Source organism: Rattus norvegicus, chromosome 2 (genome assembly GCF_036323735.1).
Source record: "Rattus norvegicus strain BN/NHsdMcwi chromosome 2, GRCr8, whole genome shotgun sequence".
NCBI classification, from domain to species: domain Eukaryota; kingdom Metazoa; phylum Chordata; class Mammalia; order Rodentia; family Muridae; genus Rattus; species Rattus norvegicus.
This window is the reverse complement of record NC_086020.1, coordinates 156,503,407-156,525,021: the sequence shown is the minus strand read 5'-3', so window position 1 is coordinate 156,525,021 and position 21,615 is coordinate 156,503,407. Positions and strand designations below refer to the sequence as shown.

The window sequence follows — 21,615 nt, the reverse complement described above, 5'->3', positions numbered from 1 at the left end:
TATTCAATATTCCTCAGCTGAGAATTCTTTGTTTAGCTCTGTACCCCATTTTAATAGGGTTATTTGATTCTCTGGAGTCTAACTTCTTGAGTTCTTTGTATAAATTGGATATTAGCCCAGTATCGAATATAGGATTGGTAAAAATCTTTTCCCACTCTGTTGGTTGTCGTTTTGTCCTACTGACAGTGTCCTTTACCTTACAAAAACTTTGCAATTTTTTGATATCCCATTTGTCAATTCTTGATCTTAGAGCATAAGCCATTGGTATTGTGTTCAGGAAATTTTTCCCAGTGCCCATGTGTTCAAGACTTTTCCCCATTTTTTCTTCTATTAGTTTGAGTGTATCTGGTTTGATGTGGAGGTCCTTGATCCACTTGGACTTGAGCTTTGTACAGGGAGATAATGATGGACCAATTTGCATTCTTCTACATGCTGACTGCCAGTTAAACCAGCACCATTTGTTGAAAATGCTGTCTTTTTCCACTGCATAGTTTTAGCTCCTTTGTCAAAGATCAAGTAACCAAAGGCGTGTGGGTTCATTTCTGGGTCTTCAGTTCTATTCCATTGATATACTTGCCTGTTTCTGTACCAATACCACACAGATTTTGTCACGATTCCTCTGTAATACTGCTTGAGGTCAGGGGTGGTGATTCCCCCAGAAGTTCTTTTATTGTTGAGAATAGTTTTCACTATCCGACCAGGCCTGCTTTAAACCCCCAAGATCCTTCTGTGGGGGGATGAAAGGGCTGAGTCACTACACCCAGCACCCAGCTATGATTAGGATTTTGAGGAGCCTACAAACTCATTTCCACAATGGCAGTGTTAATTTGCACTCCCACCAGCAGTAAGGGTTCCTCCTTCCCCGTGTCCTCTACAGAATCTGTTGCCAGACTTCTGACTACAGCCCTTCTGACTGGGGTGAGGTAGTGTCTTAGTAGATTTAATTTGCATTTCCCTAGTGGCTAGGGATATGGAGCACTTGTAAAGTAGTTATTGGTGTCTCATATTTAAATTTTTCTATGCATTTCAATAGCCCATTTGTTGATTAGCAGATTTATTTCCTTAGCTTTTGATTTCTGCAATTCGTTGTAAGTTCTAGACATTTGCTCCTGGTCTGTTGCAGCTGGTAAAAATTATCTCCTCCCTCCCCCGCCCCCTACCCCGGGCTGTCTGTGTGCTCTGCTAACGGTTCCTTTGCTGTGAAGAAACTTTAATTCTCATAAAGTCCCATCTGTTGATACTCATGATTTTGGTATTTAATAAACATCAACACATCATTACAAGATCAGAAGGCAAAATGGAAGCAGCCACTTCCTCAGTTCCTGTGTTCCCAGGCTACTACAGTCTTTAAAAAAAAAAAAAGTTCAGTATGTCATACCTACATTTATCCACTAGAGAGCAGCATTCGCTCAGTATTCTCTTGTTTTTCGCCCTAATTTATTTTCATTTGAATCTCTCTAAAATGTGCTTGAAATGAATACAATTTAAAAATTAGGCGTGCAGCACATATTAGTACATTAAAACATTAAAATCCTACGTTTAATTGTTTTGAAAAAAAGGAAAATAAAAACCAGACCTGCAGTGATGTATTTATACTTCAAATGAAACTGTGCCTTATTAGCATTCATTACGCTATCACCTTACTCAGATCATCACTATTTGTAGAGTGGTGTTTACAGAACAATTTTTAATTGTTGCACTGAACTCCTGCAATCAGACTAACCCTTGATTCCAAACATTTTGTTCCATTGGCAGGTGAACTGTAGAAGGTGGGTATTGGCCACGCTAGTGCTTGGCCAAGTACATGGGCCAAAGACAGGAGCCAGGGGACACTGCAATGAAAAATAAGGACACCAACTATAGTTGCTGGTGGTACACTAAATACTTGACAATCGCCAAGAAAACAGATCTTAAATATTCTGACCACAAATAAAACATGCAGGATAATGCCTATATTAAGTAACCCAATGCATTCATTTCACAATATGAGTGTATGCATGTGTACACACATGGATATATGTTTGTGTGTGCACGAGTGTGTGTATATAAGTTTGTGAGTGTATGGGTGTGTGTATACATGCATATATGTGTGTCTAAGAGTGTATATATATGTATATATGTTTGTATGTGCACGAGTGTGTGTACAAATGTATATATACTTATGTGTGTATGGGTGAGTGTATACATGTATATATATATTTATGTGTGTATGAGCGTGTGCATGAATATATATGTTTATGTGTATGAGTGTGTGCATATATGTATATATGTTTGTGTGTATATTTAAAAACAGCAGGCTGTACAACAAAATATATATATGTAACTTTTGAAAGAAAAGTAAGAAAAAATTAAACTCCCATCAAGGCCTTCATCAACACGTGTTCACTGGCATTACATATTAATATTTTAAGGCATCGTTGCTAATTTCACAAGTATATTATTAATTTTGTTTTGGTACGTCTTTCTTAATTAGACAAGAGGATAATAGCTTGATATGAAAGAAAGAAAAAAATTAAGAGACCTATATTATACCCACAGTCCTTTATTATGTATCTTATTGGAAAATGTGTTTTATAGTCGCTGTTGACTGTGGTAATTCTCATTCACTAAGTTGAAATACTTAGCAGCCTGATTGACTGAGACACTGTAGTCAACATTCTGCACTGAAAGATAAACCAGCTAGGGGTTAGGGCGCCAGGGCTAAGGACATCATAATTTTTATTGATTATTTTATTTATTTACATTTCAAATGTTGTCCCCCTTCCCAGTCTCTGCTTCGTAAACCCCCATCCCATTCCCCCCTCCCCTTTGCCTTTAAGAGGGTGCTTCCCCACCCACCCACCCACTCATGCCTCACCCTCTATCATCCCCCTTCACTGCAACAAGCCTCCATAGGAACAAGCAACTCCCCCCCATTGATGCCAGATATGGCTACATTTGTAGTGGGACCCATGATCCCTCCATATGTACTCTTTGGTTGGTAGTTTAATCCCTGGGAGCTCTGAAGGGTCCAGTTAGTTGATACCATTGTTCTTCCTATGAAGTTGCAATCCCCTTCAACTCCTTCTGTCCTTACCCTAACTCTTCCCTTGGGGTCCTAGACTCTGTCCAACTGTTGGCTGTGAGTGTCTGCATCTGTCTTAGTCAGGTGCTGGAAGAGCCCCTCAGAGGACAGCCCTACTGTCTGCAAGCAGTTCCTGGCATCAGCAATAGCGTCAGGGTTGGTGCCTGCAGAGGGGATGAATCCCCAGGTGGGGCAGTCTCTGGATGAGGCCACTATCTTTCACCAGTCCCATTCACTCTCCACTTCAGTATTTCAATCTAAAGAGAATCTTGAAGACACTGTCTCACTGGTACACTTCACCTCTGTTACCTTCTTTCCCCAACAGGGTGGCCTCTGACTTCATATTCCTTCATTTAAGACACCCTGACAGAGCATTGCTGATAAGCCAAGTCATGTGGACGCAGGTGATTTCTTCACCCTGGTAAGAATTGCCTTCCCTCCCTGAAAACTCTGACTCTAGGATCAGGCATGAGGGAAAATAAAGAGGAATAAGGATCCCCTAGAAAAATAAAATTCTTCAGTGTCTTCCAGAATGTGGTGCCTTTACATCTGTATTTCCAAAAGCATTATTAACGAAGGAGAATTCCTTTATGTGTTGGTGAGCATGAATCCTTGCATATATTCAATATGTCTCTGTCGCATGGTGAAGGCACCCTCCACTTAACAGCCAGACTTGTCCGCTAATCTATTATGTAAAACCAGTTTCGTCTAGCTTAGAAACGGACCTTGAAATGCGATTGGCAAATTGAATAAAGCTTTGGTGTGACTCTATTTCTTTTTAATTTCTTTAGGAATCCAGCCAAATACTGATGTAAGTCTTGGCACAAAGGTCCTTGGGAAGTGGGTGGGCTCTGAGAGCTGGAGTGACCCTTCCTTTACTTGACATTCCAGGAAGCATTTCTGCTTTTGTGCATTGGTGGGTTCTCGGGGAAAACCCGGAGGTTGGTGCTACAGCCTTTCCAAGGCCCAGGGAGACGCCAGGTGAAGAAATCTGCAGAACAATTACCACGTGCATTATTTTAAAGGTCGGTTCAAAGATGGGTAAGTTTGATTCAGTCACACTGATAAAATGCCTATTAGAGTTTTGTTTCCAGTGAGTTCTTTTCAGTAATACATAATGATCTCATTGTTTTTCACAGATAACCCAGGTCCATATTCAATAAATCTCTGCTTTGGTACAAGTCCAATTTTTCAAGGGGAAAAGCAAAGAATTAACATAAATGACAAAATGTGTTAAAAAATATAGCTATGAAGAAATCCCCGGGACAGCAGATAGATGGAAGTGAAATGTTCTAGATTATAAGATTTATCTAAGCCAAAAGTTTATGAAAATGAATGTTGTGATTGTTACCCAGGATGTAAAATGTTACTGAGAAAAATCATAGCTTTTTAGGAACTGTAAACTTTTCACCATTTTATTTCAAGATAGATTTTCTAATGTAATGGGTATGAGGAATCTCTGTAAACCCCTGTAGCTTTTTGTGAATAAACAATGCTTCCCTAGGAAGTCCATCACACTGAAATTTCTTTTAACAATTTAAAGTTTTAGCTAAAGTTTTCTTAAGCAAATGCCTTAAAATGAGAACATTTCTAAGTAAAACATCCCCAGGTCTCCAGGGTTTTAATAGTACATTGGCATGAGGTGCAGATTTGATTTCCTTTTTAATCAGTTCTATTAGTATAACTATGTTCTGCAGAAATTTTGCTGATAAGTCAATAGAGTTTTAGATTGCCTATTCAAACCTAAAGCTACACTGGGCAAAGGTTCAGAAAGACTGATGGTGTACTGGCTTCTGATTAAATTAGTATTGGAAGATCTTTATTGCTTTCCCATTTGATTCCTGAACGGGTTAAATTTAATTGTGTCATCCAGTTTTACAAAGTCCCTTCAGAACGATGTCCTTTAACTTACAAAGCACTGGTTATCTCCCCTCCCACCTCAGTATCAAGGATAGACTCTAAAGATCTAGGGAAAGCTGTGCACGGATGACGGGAAGATAAAGGACCCAGTTCTTATGAAGAAGAGTAAGCAGAAGATGAAGGAAGAAAAAGAAGGCAAAGGAGAACAGAAGTGACGGGAAGAAATGGAAGTGACAGGGAGAAAGGAAAGGAAAGGACAGCAAGGAAGTGGAGACCAAAATGGCAGTGCACCTGCCAGGGCATTCTACTTGATAAGTCAACCTAGGGCCACCCTGCCTTGTTCTTTGTAGCTGTCCTAAGTTCCAAGCTTACTCCTCAAACTGGAGCAAACAAATACACAGAGAAAATTACCTACTGACCTCATCCAACTATAGATTCTGACCCCATGCAGCCCATGTTGGGGCTGACAGTGCCTTTCGTGGCCTCTCTCGTGGTGCCGGGGTCTGGACAGTGCCAGTTGGCATGCTGAGTTTACTTGTCCTCAGACACGAATTGGTGCTTCACAATCTTGGCACTATTGCCATTTTGGACCAGCTAATTCTCTGTGGAGAGGGACCATCCTGGGTGCTCACGGATGTTTGACAGCCACCCTGTCCCCTACCCACCCAATGCCACTCCTCTCCTAATTGTGGCAGTCAAAATGTCTCCCACTACTCCTGAATTTTCCCTCAAAGGCAAAATCACTCCAATAAAGTACTGCTGAAAATAGAAGACATGCTGGGGTTCCTTCAGGGGACAGGCTACTAGATAAAAATATATCCTCTTTGTACAAGCAGCCCTGTGCCACATGGCTTCTAACGCCAGTTCTGTGCCAGGTTGACCCACATCCAACCTTGGCCTTTTAGAAACACTGATAGAGAAAACATCAGTGGACGCCTCATGCCAACACCCTAGCTGAAAAATTACTGAGCCAACTGCAGCCTGGCCTTCTTCCAGGAGGGCCTGCCATCCAAGAACTACCCTCTCCATTTGCCGCAGAGCCAGCAGGATCTCAGAATAGTCTAGCTTCCAAAAGCCATACAATCCTTTGTACCTATTCTTAGACTTCAGGTACAAGTTAAATTAATAAAAAGAAAGGAAGGAAGAAGGAAGAAAGGAGTGGGGGAGGGAGGGAGGGAGGAAGGAAGGGTTTCACTTTCTTCCTCCAAAACTCAAAAGGCAGTCAGGGCACACATATTTTAGGTATCAAGTTCCTTGTTTCTGTCAGAGAAAGAATGCGGCTGCCATGTGGGGCCTTGCCACTGGGTGGCTGGGTCTGGGCCAGATGTTTCCAAGCACTTGATCTCCTCTAACTCACAGAAGAGATATAAGGGTGCACCCTGTTTGCAACAGCAGCCTGGAAACATTATGCAAACGGAAGCAGCGATACGAACCATACAACCAGAAGAAAGCAAACGAACACAGTGAAGCAAGGGTGTAGAAAACACATGCTGTCAGGGGCAGCAGGTCACGAGTCGGGATACTCAGGGACCTCGAATACTGCTCGGTTTTCCTTCTGTGAGCTTCAAGAGAAGGGAGAATTTGATGCCTAAGGATCTTGGTGTGGGTGGCTCTCTGTTTTGATTGACAGAGTTGGATTACATAAGCCCTTCTCACTGTGCCCACCCTTCCCTCCTGGTCGTAATCATATACACACTCATTATACATAGATGGGAAATGGCAAGGAGGAGATCTTCCCAGAAAGTTCACCCTACAGGACAGGGTTGGCATTACTGCATATGCACACAAAACTAGTTCAGGCCAGATACACACACACACACACACACACACACACACACACACACACACACACATACCTGGTCACAACTGGAGTATGATTGAACAGAATCTCTGAGTTTCACAGTTAAAGGAAAGAGAAATGCATTCTATTTTTCAAAATGGGGCATGCCTGAAGCTCAAAGGTAGGTGGGTGGTCCTAGGCTCCTAACAGGTTGCTAGATAGACACTGCTGCTGCTGCAGCAAAAGAAGAGGAGGAGGAGGAGGAGGAGGAGGAGGAGGAGGAGGAGGAGGAGGAACTGGAACAGGAACAGGAACAGGAAGAGAAGAGAGGGAGGGAGAGAAAGAGGAGGAGGAGGAGGAGGAGGAACTGGAACAGGAACAGGAAGAGAAGAGAGGGAGGGAGAGAAAGAAGAAGAGGAGGAGGAGGAGGAGGAGGAGGAGGAGGAGGAGGAGGAGGAGGAACTGGAACAGGAACAGGAAGAGAAGAGAGGGAGGGAGAGAAAGAAGAGGAGGAGGAGGAGGAGGAGGAGGAGGAGGAGGAGGAGGAGGAGGAGGAGGAGGAGGAGGCAGGGAAATATCACAGACCAAAGGCATCATTAAAAGAAGGATGTGTACATGGCCCGAACCAAGTGGAGTTCTAGATTGCTAAACTCTTCCCTATGCTTCCTTGCCACAGACGTACACACAGAATACTCATATTCTGCACTGGGCCTTGGTCCAGACTTCCAATTTTGGAGTCTCAGCTTTGGTCTGCTCCTCTGAGCTCAAAGGACTTCAGCTCCAGCACCGAATGTCTGTGCCTTCTGTGTACTGTCATGCCAGAAATATTACGTCCACTTATGGTTAAACATCCTACATAATCCTTGCTAGGAAGAGTTGTTGTTTGATTTGTCCTTTCTGGATATAAAAGTTTCTGGGGAAACTCAAACTTTAGTATGTGATTTTTTTCAAATCAAAATTTTCCATGCTGTAAAAGGAAAGAAAGGTTTTCATTTTCTTTTTCTTTTTTCATTTCTGTCTCCATGTGACTCTGTTTTAAAGTATTTTCCTTTATCTTCTTTATTTATTCAGTTATATTTGAGGGAGTCAACTGAGTATTTACTGGGCTCTGCTAAGTTATCTACTGTGTAGAAGACAAACCAGCATATGTCTCATCTCAGAGAAGCTGTTTCGCTAAGACAGATGAAACAACTAACAATACAATGGCACCAACACTCTCTGACTCAAGAGAAGAGTCCCAACTAGTGTTTGTGGGTGAGCGACTGGGATCTAAATTCCATGTCAGGACCATGCAGCATCTTAACCACTGAGCCATCTCTCCACCCCCCTTTTTCACTATTTTAGCTGATAAGAAAAATAAAAAAGTGGTTATTACTATATTACTTAATATATTTTATTACAAAAGTCACATTTATAGATTCTTTTAAAAAATAAAGACAATCCCCCCTTGGGATTGGCAAGTCCATTGCCTACGAATAGCTCTGTTTTATCAGGCTCATACTCAGATCTTTTCCTGTGCACATGATTTGCTGTTTACGTATTAATAAAGTCAGGCTATAGCAAGGACTTTTATAAGGATCTATTTCTAGTTCAAGTGTGTTCAGTGTTTTCACACTGCCAGTTCTGTTCTACAATGCAATTGTTAACAGCTAGAGGTAAGCCTGTTGGATCTGGATACCTTCATACCTTCCTGGTGTCTCGACGCCAGTCTCTCCACCAACACCTTCACTGCACAGGAGCTGCCACGTTTCTGTCAAGTGTTTCCTCAGCGTTTGAGCACCTCTATGGTGTGGTCTTTGCATCTGTTTCAGAGCCAAGAGGCTTCACACTACCAGGAAAGCTTGTGGTAGCTGGAACATCCCTTCACTTCTGAAGTTTCTGCTGCCCCAGATACTGTAGGAATTCCTGGGAGGAAGGCAATGAAAATTCTGTTTGATGGTTCAGTGCTTTCTTTTGCCCTCCCCCCATCCTCAGAATCAGAGATGGGCGAGCTAGGGAGCCTCAGAGCAAATGAGAAGAGCCTCCTCATGAAAAGCCAATGGGTCGCAGCTATAGCCACCAAGAGGTTGTGGTTGCTCTCGCTTAAGTTGGTTCTGCTGTTCTTTTCATTGTCCCTTCATTAGCTGGTGACAGTAGTGATGGCGACAGACTAGTCTCACAATTGTGAGTTTTCTTACCTCAGGCTGCTGAGGATCTGGGCTCCAGGTGTGCTGTCAACTACACACTTATACATTGGCTAGCATTCTCGTCACCGAAATTGTCCCGGAAGTCTCACAAATGGCAATATTCTCCCTCGTTTTAGAGAGGAAGTTGGGGCGAAAGGAAATTAAGTCTCACTTGAGATTTAACAGCTATCACTTAGCAGACGGAGGTTAGGGAGGCACTTCCTTTGGGTTTGGGTAGAATTGGTTAGCGGATTTGGGGAAGGCAGTGAGATAAGGTATCATTTACCCCTCTGACTCAAACTCCCCATGTAAAGGAGGCTGGCCTCCAATTCCTCATCTTTCTTCCCCCACCTTTCATGTGCTTGAATTGCAGGCTTGTACCACCACCCTGGGCTCAAAACTACTTTTAGTTTTAAGACCTATATTTATTTTTATTTTTGCATGTATATGTCTTGTGTGTGTGTGTGTGTGTGTGTGTGTGTGTGCGCACAAGCGAGGCAGCTGAGAGGTAGTGAACTACATACTGTAGGTGCTGAGGACTAACCCCAGTGCTCTGCAAGAGCAAAGAGCACTGTTAACAAATGAGCCATCTTCCAGCTCCAAAACCACCTTGGGCAATGCCTAAATGATGGAGCAATATCATTAGTTGGGAAGGGAAAGCATGAAATTAGGGATTCAAAGCAGCCTTCCCTACACAGTGAGTCTCAGGTCAGCCAGGATAAGCCAGAGAGTGTCTCAGAATGAAGTGCAAAGTCTCACACACAGAGAAATTAAGGAACGCCTCTGATGTTTCTCCAAGTTTAATCAAATGTTAAGACGACAGTGCACCTCCTCTTAGGCCACAGCTCCTCTCCCTGTGCTCATATCATAGGGAAATCTGACATGTGTAACTAAGAAGATTGGGATGACCATATTAGATACTTGTTGATAACTGAGACAAAAAATTTGAAAAATAGCTGGCACCTACTTTACTTGGCAAAATATGTGTCCTTCAAATGTGTAAGCTTGTCAGTCGTAAGGCTCGATTGGGTAGAATGGACGTGGGGCCTGTGAACTGATCGTGACCAAGTTTTCATTTTAAAACTTGGCAAACTGATGGACCCACAAGACTCTCAACCTCAAACGTGTCTATAGATGTGCAGGGACAGAAAGACAGAGCACTGAAACCCATTCCATGGGCAAGCACCAATCCCCAACACTAATAATATACTCCGCTATGCTTGCTGACAGGAGTCTAGCATGGCTGCCCTCTGAGATGCTTCACTCAACAGCTGATGGAAACAGATGCAGAGACACACAGCCAGACATTAAAAGAAGTTCTCAGGAGTCTTGCAGAAGAGTCCAGGGACGGACTGGGGTACCTGAAGAGGTTAGAGACATCACAGGAAGACTAACAGAGTCAACTAACCTGAACTCTTGGGGACTCTAAGAGACTGAACCACCAACCAAAGAGTGAGCATGGGCTGGATGTTGCCCCTCCCGCTCTGCACGTATACAGCAAATGTGCAGCTTGGTATTCATGCAGGTCCCCCAACAACCGAAGCGGGGACTGTCCCTGTATTTGCTGCTTTCCTCTGGATCCTGTTCCTCTAACTGGGCCACTTTGTCTGACCTCAGTGAGAGTAGAGGATGTGCCCAGTCCTGCAGTGACTGATGTGTGGGGGTAGGGCACTGGGGGTGGGGCAATGTGATGGGGAGGGGGGTCCCCTTCTCAGAAGAAAAAGGGAGGGAGAATGGGACTAAGAGGAGAACGAGGCTGATGTTGGGATGTGAAGTGAATAAATAAAGAAATAAAATTAAAGAAAAATTTGTAATCTGATGAAAGTAGCAAAATAACATATTCTCCAGAGAAAGGATAGAGTAGTAAATCTTACTTGTTCCTATTTATAAAATGCATAATTCAACAAAGAATTTGACAAATATTAAAAGTTCCAGCAGGGGGCAGCATGAGGCTGTTGCACGGATGAGACAGAGCTTCGAACACTTCTTTTTAACCTCCAAAAATTCCAGAAGCCCAATTCACTCCCAAAATAATACTCTGGAATTGATCCAAAGAATCACTGCCAGGAACTTCTGTCCCTGAGACACCTCCTCATAACGGCCACCACTAAGAACTCGGTGAGGAATGACTGTAAGTCCTGGAGTCTGGCCTTGAAACGCCCTTGGCTTTCCATCTTTCTGTGGAAACAGGGCTAACACCATCTGCATTGCACCATGGAGGACAAGGGCCAGTTCCTAGAGTAAATTCATTTGCAGGTAGAGGAGCCTAAGATTTGATCCAACCCACAATCATTTCGAATGCACGGCTTGTGCTACTTCTTAAACAAGCACTTCAAGACCACATGGGGGTTAGAGCCATGGAACAGGAGAGGGGAAATCTAGGCCTCAGATAAAACTCTTAACTCTATAGCAGCCCTCCAGAGCAGAGATTGGAAAGCACATGAAGACACATCTTAAAGCCACTGAACCCTTCGAGGATTGGACAGTTTCCTGTGGGTCTCAAGAAGCTACAGAACAGCAAAAACACAAACAGCTTGCTCATTTAACAACACCTAACAATGAACCAGGTATAGTGGAGGCACGGTTGCAACCCAGCACAAGGGAGGCCAAGACAAGAGCAGAGGAAAATTGAGCTCTCCTATGTTACACAGGGGCATTTTCGATTCATTCCCTCCACCCACCCATCCCACCCATCCCACCAACCCTACCAACCCCACTCCATGTTGAAGCCAGGGCCTTGGGCTTGATTGGCACGTACTCTACCATCAAGTTAAATTCTCAACTTCATGATCCTGTCTGAATGAGGAGACTATAAAGATAGCCCAGCAGAAGAGAGCTCTTCTCATGTGAGTCTCAGGATTCGTCCTGGCAACCATGAAAAGAGCAGAGGCAGTCTCTCAAACTCCAGTTACCCCAACTATGACAAGTGTAGACAAGAGGGTTGCTGGGACCTTTTGGGCTCAGCCCTACCAGAGAAACACAAGTTTTAGGTTCAGCAAAGACACCTTGCTCAAGGGAATGAAGTGGAGAGGGAGGGAGAACCCTGATGCCCTCCTCTAGCATACACACACACACACACACACACACACACACACACACACACACACACACACACACAAATCCACTCATCCACATAAACATACTGACAACAGCAAACAACAATCCTCTGGGTGGGACTGACTTTTTCAGGGTGATTTTTATGGTCTTCTGTGAACTCTACGGTGTAGTAATGATTTGCCAACTCTTCACCTAGATTGGAGAAATGTTAGATGCTGCTGGGTCACAGCACGTCTTGGTAATCTCTGATGTTGCAGATAACCTGACCTTAGAGCATGTAACAATAAGCTACATTTAAGTTTGTCATTTTATGAAGTAGACTACCTCACAGCTTAGGATTCAACTTCATCGTTCTTTTTTTTTCCCCTCCTTCCCAATCTCTAAACTAAATCTGAAAGCATTTCAAAATTACTACACTCGGGATTCTTTGCCTTCAGGGTGACATTTTGTTTGTTTTTGGAGACAGTGTTTCTCTCTGCAGCCCTTGCTGTGTGGAACTTCACTCTGTAGACTAGGCTGGCCTCAAACTCAGAGAGAGCTACACTTCTCTGTATCCAAATTGCTGGGATTAAAGGTGCATGCCACCACCACCACTGCAGGGTGACTTTTTTTAAACCAGTCTTAAAATGAAAAATATTAACACTAAAAAAATTTTTTATAAAACCTGAAAATTATCATCAAATTTCCCAGTGGTTGTGGGAGTGGTCAACAAAGAGTTTGAAAGGTTGACCTTACACCGTAATGAACTTGGAAAGGAAGTCTGTTATACACATTTGGTATGGGCCCTTGGTGCATGAGTGGGAAACTATCTCATTCTAGACAAACTTACCAGCTGGGAAATAAAAAAAAAAAAAACATAACCCTTAGTCAGAGTCCTGATAGGCCCAACCCTTACATCAGAACAGGGACCATCCATGAGTCAATATTTGCACACTCAGACCTTGCGTGTATCAAATGTACACATTTGTTTTGAAAAGAATTTAGAAGCTGGGAAGTATTTTATTCTTGATGACACACATTTGATATCTCCTGACATTCCATTTACTGTAAATGAACATTTCTCAAGAGAAACTTAGGTTCTCACAGCCTCAGGGGTTTTACTATTGCACTGAAAAACTTAGATTTAGAAGGGAGAATTGTTCTGCCTGGGAGTCCCACCACCAGCCTTCAGGAAGCTTCACTTTTGATTCCATTCTGAGGGCTGACCCTCTGTCAAAAAAGTAAAATAAAGTTCTTAAGAAGCAATGAGAGAAATGCAAGGAGTGTGGCTGGGGGCAAGGAGAAGGTTCTCTTGTGTTCAGAGAAAATTTCGTGATAGTGCTGGTGTAGAAGAATTCCTTCCGCTGATCCCATAACCCAGCTCCTGTGAACAGTTGAGCCAACAGCAAAAAAGAAAACAACAACAAGAAAAAAAAAGGACAAAGACTCAAAGACTACAAGGTGTAGACACACAATGTGATGTTTCTTTAGCAATGAAGAATGGTTATGTAACAACAGGAAAATGGATGTAACTAGAGGAAATCATATTAAGTCAGTTAAGTCGGCCTTGGAAAGGCTGATATCAAGTTTTGCCCTATCTCAGGGACCTTAGTCATTATAGGTACATAGTAACATGTATGTACTGACATGTAATAAGAGTGAAATTGAGGAGGAAGTATCCCTCTCTCAAGCATCATCTAAACACAAGTCGTCAAAAGCCACACTTTCTCAGTCCCTGGGATAGCTTTTATTTAATTCACAATGGGATTTTCAGGTCACTGTTTGCCCTAAAACAAGGACGAAGCCCAGTGCAATCTCTGCTATCCTAGCTTTACCCCGATGAAGCATCTACCTTAGTCTGAATGTACTGCTGTAACAAAATATCTAGATTTGAGTAATGTACAATTAAAAGACACTTATTTTCTCTCAGTTCTAGAGGCTGACATTTGCAAGCTCATAGTACCAAAAGACACTGTGTCTGGTGAAGGTCTATTCCCCAATGATGGTGTCATCTAAGTGTCCACACACGTAGACAGGAGGGAAAGCCAAGAAGAAGAGAGCTAGCTGTAGCTCAGTTGGTGGCATGCTTGCCTAGTACGCACAAGACTCTTGTTTCAACCAGAAACTGGCTGTGGCGGGAGACCCCTAGCATCCCAGCACCAGGAAGGAAGCCCAGAGAAGATCCGAAGTTCACAATCATCCTCCTCGGCTACCCAACATATTCTAGGTCACTATGGGCTCCATGAAACATTATCTTAAACAGAGACACAAATAAATGCATGAACACCGTCTTCACGTAGCAGAAGACAGATGTAAAACTGACCTACATTTGTCTCTTGCTGTTTCTAAGGGAATGAAGCCTTCCATGAAGGCAAAGCCCTTCTGACTTAATCACCCCACCAATAGCCCTGTCTCTAATTCCTACCACAGTGAGGATCTCATTTCAGCACATGAGCTGTGAGGGGCATTCAGACCACAGCCTCATACTTAACTTTCCGGGAAGGCTAATCATAAGGCTGGCTCATGCCTCCTGGCTTGTACCCTAGTGACTTCTGTGCTAGTTTTCAGTGGGTTCCACCCACTAGAGTCCTCCCTTTCCTTGACATTGGGTTGAACTATAATCAGCATGTCTTTCTCATCGCATGCCAATCACAAGCCTACTATATCACCTACCCAAAGCACCTGGATTGCTTAGAATGATCTGACCTTTCCGGGAAGTTTAAACAGGTGATATGAACCTGCAGCGCCAGCCCTCCTACTTACCCTGTACTTTCAGAATCTTGCCCATCCTTTCACACACCCCCACTCCATGCTCCAACGGGAAGTCTTCAAGCTGCCATCGTCCTGCCACAGGATTCAGAGGAGGATCTGGATTGGCAAACTAGGTGGGCTTCTCCAAAGGACACTGAAGGTGTTGAAGAATAAGCGTTGGCGTGGGACACATTCACTTCTCCATCCGTAGGATAATTATCAACTGCTGAAGGCAACCTCCCAACTTAACATTCTCTCGCACTGCTTCCCCCATGCATGGCCAAGTATTATAAAACAAGCAGATTGCCAAGAATGTAGGTTTTATGTCAAAGGCTTGTGTAGATAAGCCCAGGAAGGCTGACTAACAGATAGCAAGAAAATTTTCGCAGTCAAGAAAAGAAGTTCAACTGGATTCAGGAGGTCACAGGTGATCAATAAAGTGATAGGGGTGAAAGGCAGCACAGCGAATGAGCGATTTACCCACACCGGCTTATGGGAGCAGGAGGGGTCTGAAAGAATGATAAGCTGGAGCAAAGAACAGACATTCAAAACACTGAGTTTGGAGGCAAAAACGTCTCGTGTGCAATATTGTGAGTCACGAAACATTCCTCCTAAAGGTCAAATGGTGTCTGGCAAATGACCCGAAAGGCAGGACTCTATAGGGAAAAGTGGAAGAGCACAGAAATCAGACACTGAGTGAGTGGTCTGTTGCAAAGTTAATTAATTATCTTAGACTGTCAAAAAAATCAAGGACTTTCTTAACATGCAGGCTCAGTTTGGGTCCCTTTGGACTAAGGACTATGAGCCTCCTTTGTTCTGAAGAAGTGGCCCATTTTCAAACAGCATTTGATAAAGTGACACCTGATATGAGTGACTCCGTTACTGCTGGCCAGGGCTCATTGATGCTTCATGAAATAACATTTCATTTAACAACCAGAAGGCTGGCATAATTCTGCAGTGGAGAAAACATAAGGGCCTGAACCAAAGGAAAGCAAAGGAAATTCAGAAACACGAACACTTCTGAAAAAGAAGAGACAAGATCAGGGCATAGAACAGACAGGTAAGTTGCATATGAGGCTTCAAGTGCTGCTCCAATTTCAGCATCAGGACCAGGAGCAGAGAGCTTTCCTTGCAATGTGATGTTACAACAGAGCTGAGAACATCCCGTTTCTTTAACCTGAAGTCAAAGTCACCTGGGATGTGAGTCCTATTTTTTCCCTAGGTATTCATTCTGACGTTGCTCAGTTAGAGCTTTCAACACGTGAAAACTTCGGGCACAAGAAACAATGAGAGAAAGCCAAGATCCTATAGGGATCCATCAGTCATGGCTTATCCAGAATCACTCTGGCTTTTTCATGTCCCAAATTAAAAACTGTCACTCTGTCTCTGTTGGTGCATTTCGCTGTAACCAGTTGTTAAGCCATTCTATAAATGCCCTCTTTGAACCATTGACAGCCACTGGTAAGGAGTCAATATAATGCTGCCACTTACGACTGTCTGTCAAAGGCGAAGAATACCATGTCGAGTGGTGGAGCCCCAGGCATAGAAGACCAGGGGAACAATCTTTTCTAACTCTACTAAAAGTCTCTATCTCAGCTACACCCAGAGAGAACTCTATACACCACCAGAAATTCAAGATAGCAAGCTAAGCTGTATCCAGAGGCCCGGGTCAATGGGCACATTATTCTGGAATTTTTATTTGATACTGAGGTAAGGTATTAATTTTACACACTCTGCAGTAGAACCATTATACTGACATATTATGTAATAGAATATAAATGTTGTTTACTTTCCCTTTTAGACAAGGGATTGAAAATAAACCTAGGGCTGGGGTATTGACAAGCCTGTGTAGTGGGAGGGATGAAAGCAAAGAGAAGGTAAATAAATACACAAGCTCTGAGAATGAGACCTTGGCGGAGCACCCAGCCCAGCCTCATCCTCACACAGCTCAGGACAGAAGAGATCTCAAACTCAGTGTGCCAGGGCATCAGCTATTTTTAAAACTCTTTGCTCTACTCTCTCCATTAACTGAGTAGAATTTACATGTGCTTTTGAATGTTGAGTCTGTTGGCCCAGGTTATAAACTCAATAGCTCTCTGAAATCCAAGAATAATGGGCTACACTCTTCACAGTGGTGTGTTTGACATTAAAGCACAGACTCCATCCCAGGCACTGCTCACAGGCTGCACAGGCATCTCAACCAACATGTCAGCAGCGTTTGGTGTCCTGTCACCTCACAAGGCCTTTAAAAAATCCAATAGCCCAATTTCTCCTCCCTTCTGGGGTGTCTGTGTAAATTCTGACAAAGTAAGTCATCTCCATAGTAACCAGAGATAAATCTAGACGCAACGGTAGCTTTGGATCTCTAGGCCAAAATGGGAAAAACCAATTTAGGCCATGTAATATTTTTGTTGATAAAGATGATTAATTCGAAAGAGTAAACATGAGATTATTTAAATCAATACTCACTTTACTTTAATGTCAAACTTCAGCTTTGACAGTCTTCCTGGAAGCTTTTCGTGCTGTGGGAACATTTATCTCACTGAAGACTTCAGCATGTTTTGCAGAGACCCACACGGTTGGGGCAAGGCATCTTCCAAGTGCTGTGGGTGTTTTCTAATCATGAAATTTTTACTTCTACTCTTTACTTTCCCACTCCAATACCTCTAATTCTATAGTTGTTTAACTCCTAGTGGAAGAAGGTCTTTCTTCTCAAAACACACACACACACACACACACACACACACACACACACACACACACACATTAAAAATGTGACCTATTCTAAAGAGAGATGCTAGGTAGATGCTAGGGGCTGGGACTGGTTCAGTAGCACTGCCTGTGCTAGCAGGGGGGCTGGACTTGATTCTCAGCACTCACAAGGCAACTTACAGCCATCTGCAGCTACAATTCCAGAGGACCTGATGCCATGACACCAGGCATACAGATAGCACACCGGCATACACAAGGGCAACACACGCATGCACATAAAATTAAAGAATTTTAATTAATTTAAAATTCCAGAATGGACATCGAGGGTAGACATTTCCTCACTTCTCTCTGAGAGCGCACTAGTGAGGGCATGCACAGGGCGGAGACCTGCCTAGTTGTTGATACAAGAGCATGAATATGAACCTGTTTGCTACACATTGCTCCAGTACAGAATGCTGCTATTGACAATGGACCAAACATCTAGAACACCAAACAGTTGCTGGGCATGACTGGAATAGCAGGAAGATATAAAACTAGAAACACATTGGGAAAGACGCTGTCACAAGAGATAGTATGGGAAATGAAGAACTATCCAAGGTTTCGCTCTAATTATTTGAACTTTTAAAAAATTTATTTTATGCTATGTGTTTGAGTGTTTGCCTGCATGTATGTACAGGGTGTGTGTGCCTGGGGCCATTGAGGACCGGAAGAGGCTGTCAGATCTTTGGAACTGGAGTTACAGACAGTTGTTAGACACTATGTGGTGATAGAAACCGAACCACAGTCCTTTGGAAGAGTAGCAAGTGTTCTCAAATAGTGAGCTATCCCTCCAGCCTCTAAGTAACTGCATTGCTATGGCCTAATTATCACCCGCAAGAATGAGTTAGACAGAGTAATTAGCCTCTACAAGATAGACTGAGAAATGAAGGGACCCAGGATTTCTGCATCATACACTACTGCCCTCTCTTGCTTTCTCCTCTCTGATTGGTGTGCTCTCTTCTGTCCTTGTGAATCATGACCTCCATGGTTGGTGGACATGTTCACTCATGGTTTTTTATTATTCCTTCTTTTCTCTGAAGATAGACTCGATGTTGCCTAGGCTGGTTTAAAATCCAGTCACAAGTGATCCTCAGAACTCAGTCTCCTGAGTGCTGCTATATTTAATGTATAGCTTTTTGTGTGTATATGTTCTTACAAATAGATATTATATATGGGAAATAATGTGATTTAATTTGCATAGCTAAGTGATACTTAATTTTCTATTTCATTTTATTCTGTACTTTTTCTCTCTAAGCCACAGGATTTCAAGATCCTCTCATGTTGTTGTCCATATGTTCATGTGTTACTTTTCCCTTTCCGTGTGTGAATTTGCCAAATTTATACACAGCAAACATGGAGCCTTTGATGGTTCTCAGTGCACAGAAAAACTCGGGAATAACCCAGGGTAAGCTGCATGTGCCTTTTATTCCTCTGTGGACACACACACACACACACACACACACACACACACACACACACACAGAGAGAGAGAGAGAGAGAGAGAGAGAGAGAGAGAGAGAGAGAGAGAGTATTGCTTTGCTGAGTCATACCAATTTCCTTTGTAAAAGATAAATATTTAACTTTTACTGGTACTTAGTTTTGCAAGTCAGCTTGTGATTTTGAAGGCTGGTTTTGAGAATCCCTTCTATGCTTCTAGGCCACAAGAAATTCCATCTATTAATGCTATGCCTTCCAAATTTAGAAGGATGTAGCCAGAAAAGTTACTCCTTTATTGGCATAAAGCTTTTACTCCTGATTGAAGCATTTGCCAGGTGAGCCAGGCTGCATCTCTGGGTCCTCTGCCTCAAACAGGCAGGTCTAGAAACATCCAGAACCAGAAGATCTGGGGTGAGGTCTTTGATTCTTTCCCATTCTTTATGTGCACAAATCTTTTCTAGCATTCTATTAGTTAATAGGAGGTCTCTCGGTTTTCACATGATTTCCTCACCAATAAAGCAAGTAAAAGAGCAATAGAAATAAAGCATCAGGGAAAACCTTCCCAGAGTCCCACCTGGCTCACTGCCTGCTCTGGAAGCCCAAGAACAGCAGCCAGTGGAATGTGTTTCTCCTGTTGGATTAACCTTGGTTTTCTGTTGAAATTTTTTCTGTTTTGTTTTTCAGGGTAGAGAGTTTCTCTGTGGAGCCTTGGCTGTCCTCGAACTCACTGTAGACCAGGCTGGCCTCAAACTCATAAAGATCTGCCTACTTCTGCCTCTAGAGATCTGGGATTAAAGGAGTGTACCACCACTGCCCGGCTAGTTTTCTGTTGAATTTAAGTGAGTATTAGGTTGCAAACTGAGACAAATGGCTGTGGTGCCGTTCAACACATAAAAGCAGACACTGCACTGGCGCAGGTATCTCCCTGCATCCCTCTGTCCCTATCTGTTACAGGGCCCTCCTAGCTGGCATGCCCCACTCTCTACCTTGAGTTCTCCAACCCAGGGATCTGGGCTGCTCTTCCCTGGGTATATAATTTAACCATTTAGGTACCTGCTTCTTTGGTACCTTCAGGGACTCCTGGCTGCTGCACCTGCTTTCCCTGCTCTCCTGTCCCCGCCCAGTCACAGGCACAGTTCAGTCTGACATGTCCATTCTTGGCTGTCCCAGGTGTCCCCGCTGCTGGCTATGCTCTCCCATGTATCTGTAATAAACTTTCTCCTCCACCACACCTTGGAACAGTCATGACTGCTTTCTTTTCCTTTTTATTTCTATCAATCAACCTGTCATGGTTGGTGAATGAAGTGAAGGCGTGACCGCCCCAGGGTATGGTAGAGGTTAATGTCTTTATTATAGATATGAGAATACAGCCAGAAGCATCTGGAAGAGTCCAGAGCAGGAAGAGAACACGGTAGACTAAACAGGATGGTAGACTGAACCTGTCCATGGTGGGGGGGAGGGAGAGAGAGAGAAAGAGAGAGAGAGAAGAAAGAGAGAGAGAGAGAGAGAGAGAGAGAGAGAGAGAGAGAGAGAGAACCAAGAGAGATGGAGAGAAGCAAGAGAGCACATGGCGGAAATGGCAGGGTAACGTAGGAATGAGAAGCTAGGGGAAGGAATGCAAATCCATGACTTGGAGAAGTTTAAGGTCATCAGGAGCAGAGTGGAAAGAGCTGAGAGGAGGCTGAGGAAGGCACAGGTATTGAACGAGCTCAGAGGCCAGCAGACAATTTGATATGCTAATACACACAACATTTGTCCCATTTCCTTTGGCTCTAACCATTGGGATGTAAACTGTCCCCAGAGTCTTCTGTTTTGAAGGCCTGGTCCCCAGCCAGTGGTCTAGATCACAAGGGTGTTAAGTCCTTCTGGTGAGTTAATCCACTGATGTATTCATAGCTGATTCTCTTAACTAGATGTGAAGCCTAATTGGAGAATGTAGGTCAGTGTGCTTTTGAAGACCATCTTGTCCTTGGTCTCTCTGTCTCTGTCTCTCTGCGTCTCTATTTGTCTATCTCTCTGTTTCTGTTTCTCTCTGTCTCTGTCTCTTTCTCACAAACACAGGCACACACACACACACACACACACACACACACACACACACACACAAGGTTTTAATATGAGTCCTATTAAATGAAGAATCCCTACAAACAACAGAAAGGCATGACTGTGACTGAAAGCTGGTGGGGTCCAGTCTTGTTTTCCTAAAAGGCTGTCCAGGTTTTATTACAGAAAACAGTCTGAAGGTTCATCTGCTGAGGCTCTTATATGGAAGCAACAGGTTTTCAGGATATTGAGCAGTTTATAGAACCATTAGAAGATTGGAGAAACAGATTCAAGTTTGAACTTCTAGGAAGAATACCCAAAACTATAGAACTGCCCCGTGCTGCCACCCCATCCTCTCAAAGCCACTGTGCCAAGAGCCTCAACTCTCATCACTGATACCCCAGAAACAGAAAGCCAAGGTCACAACCCCAGACAGCAAAATGCACTCAGTATGGACGTGCCCATTTCTGAAGTTAGTGCTCCAGTGAGTAAATAAAAACTGTAAGGGAAGCTGGTGAGTCTTCAACGTTCTCTTGGGACTCATGGGCTGGAAAGTCTCCAAGTGGAGGCAGGAAGTTCAAAGGGTACTGAGCAGCCAGAAACCATGGTGAACACCCAGCCAAATGACAGGTGTAGACGGGGGAGTCTGACAGGTGACTTCTGCCCAAGCTGAGAGAGCACCACAAAGCTGAAAGGTGTTGACCTTCAGTGACCAAAGAAAGCAGTGG

General features: G+C 43.4%; 1 protein-coding gene across 1 annotated transcript in view; it reads right to left on the bottom strand.

Annotated features, from left to right (window-relative positions):
• Otol1 (otolin 1) overlaps window positions 1-15,267 on the bottom strand; it is a 142,587-nt gene extending 127,320 nt beyond the window's left edge. Inside the window, exons 1-2 of the mRNA XM_006232488.5 lie at window positions 14,669-15,267; window positions 8,391-8,609 (exon numbers count right to left, since the gene is read on the bottom strand). The gene's annotated coding sequence lies outside the window, so the exon portion shown is untranslated. The remainder of the gene's footprint in view (window positions 1-8,390; window positions 8,610-14,668) is intronic.
• Between the last annotated feature and the right edge of the window lie 6,348 nt (window positions 15,268-21,615).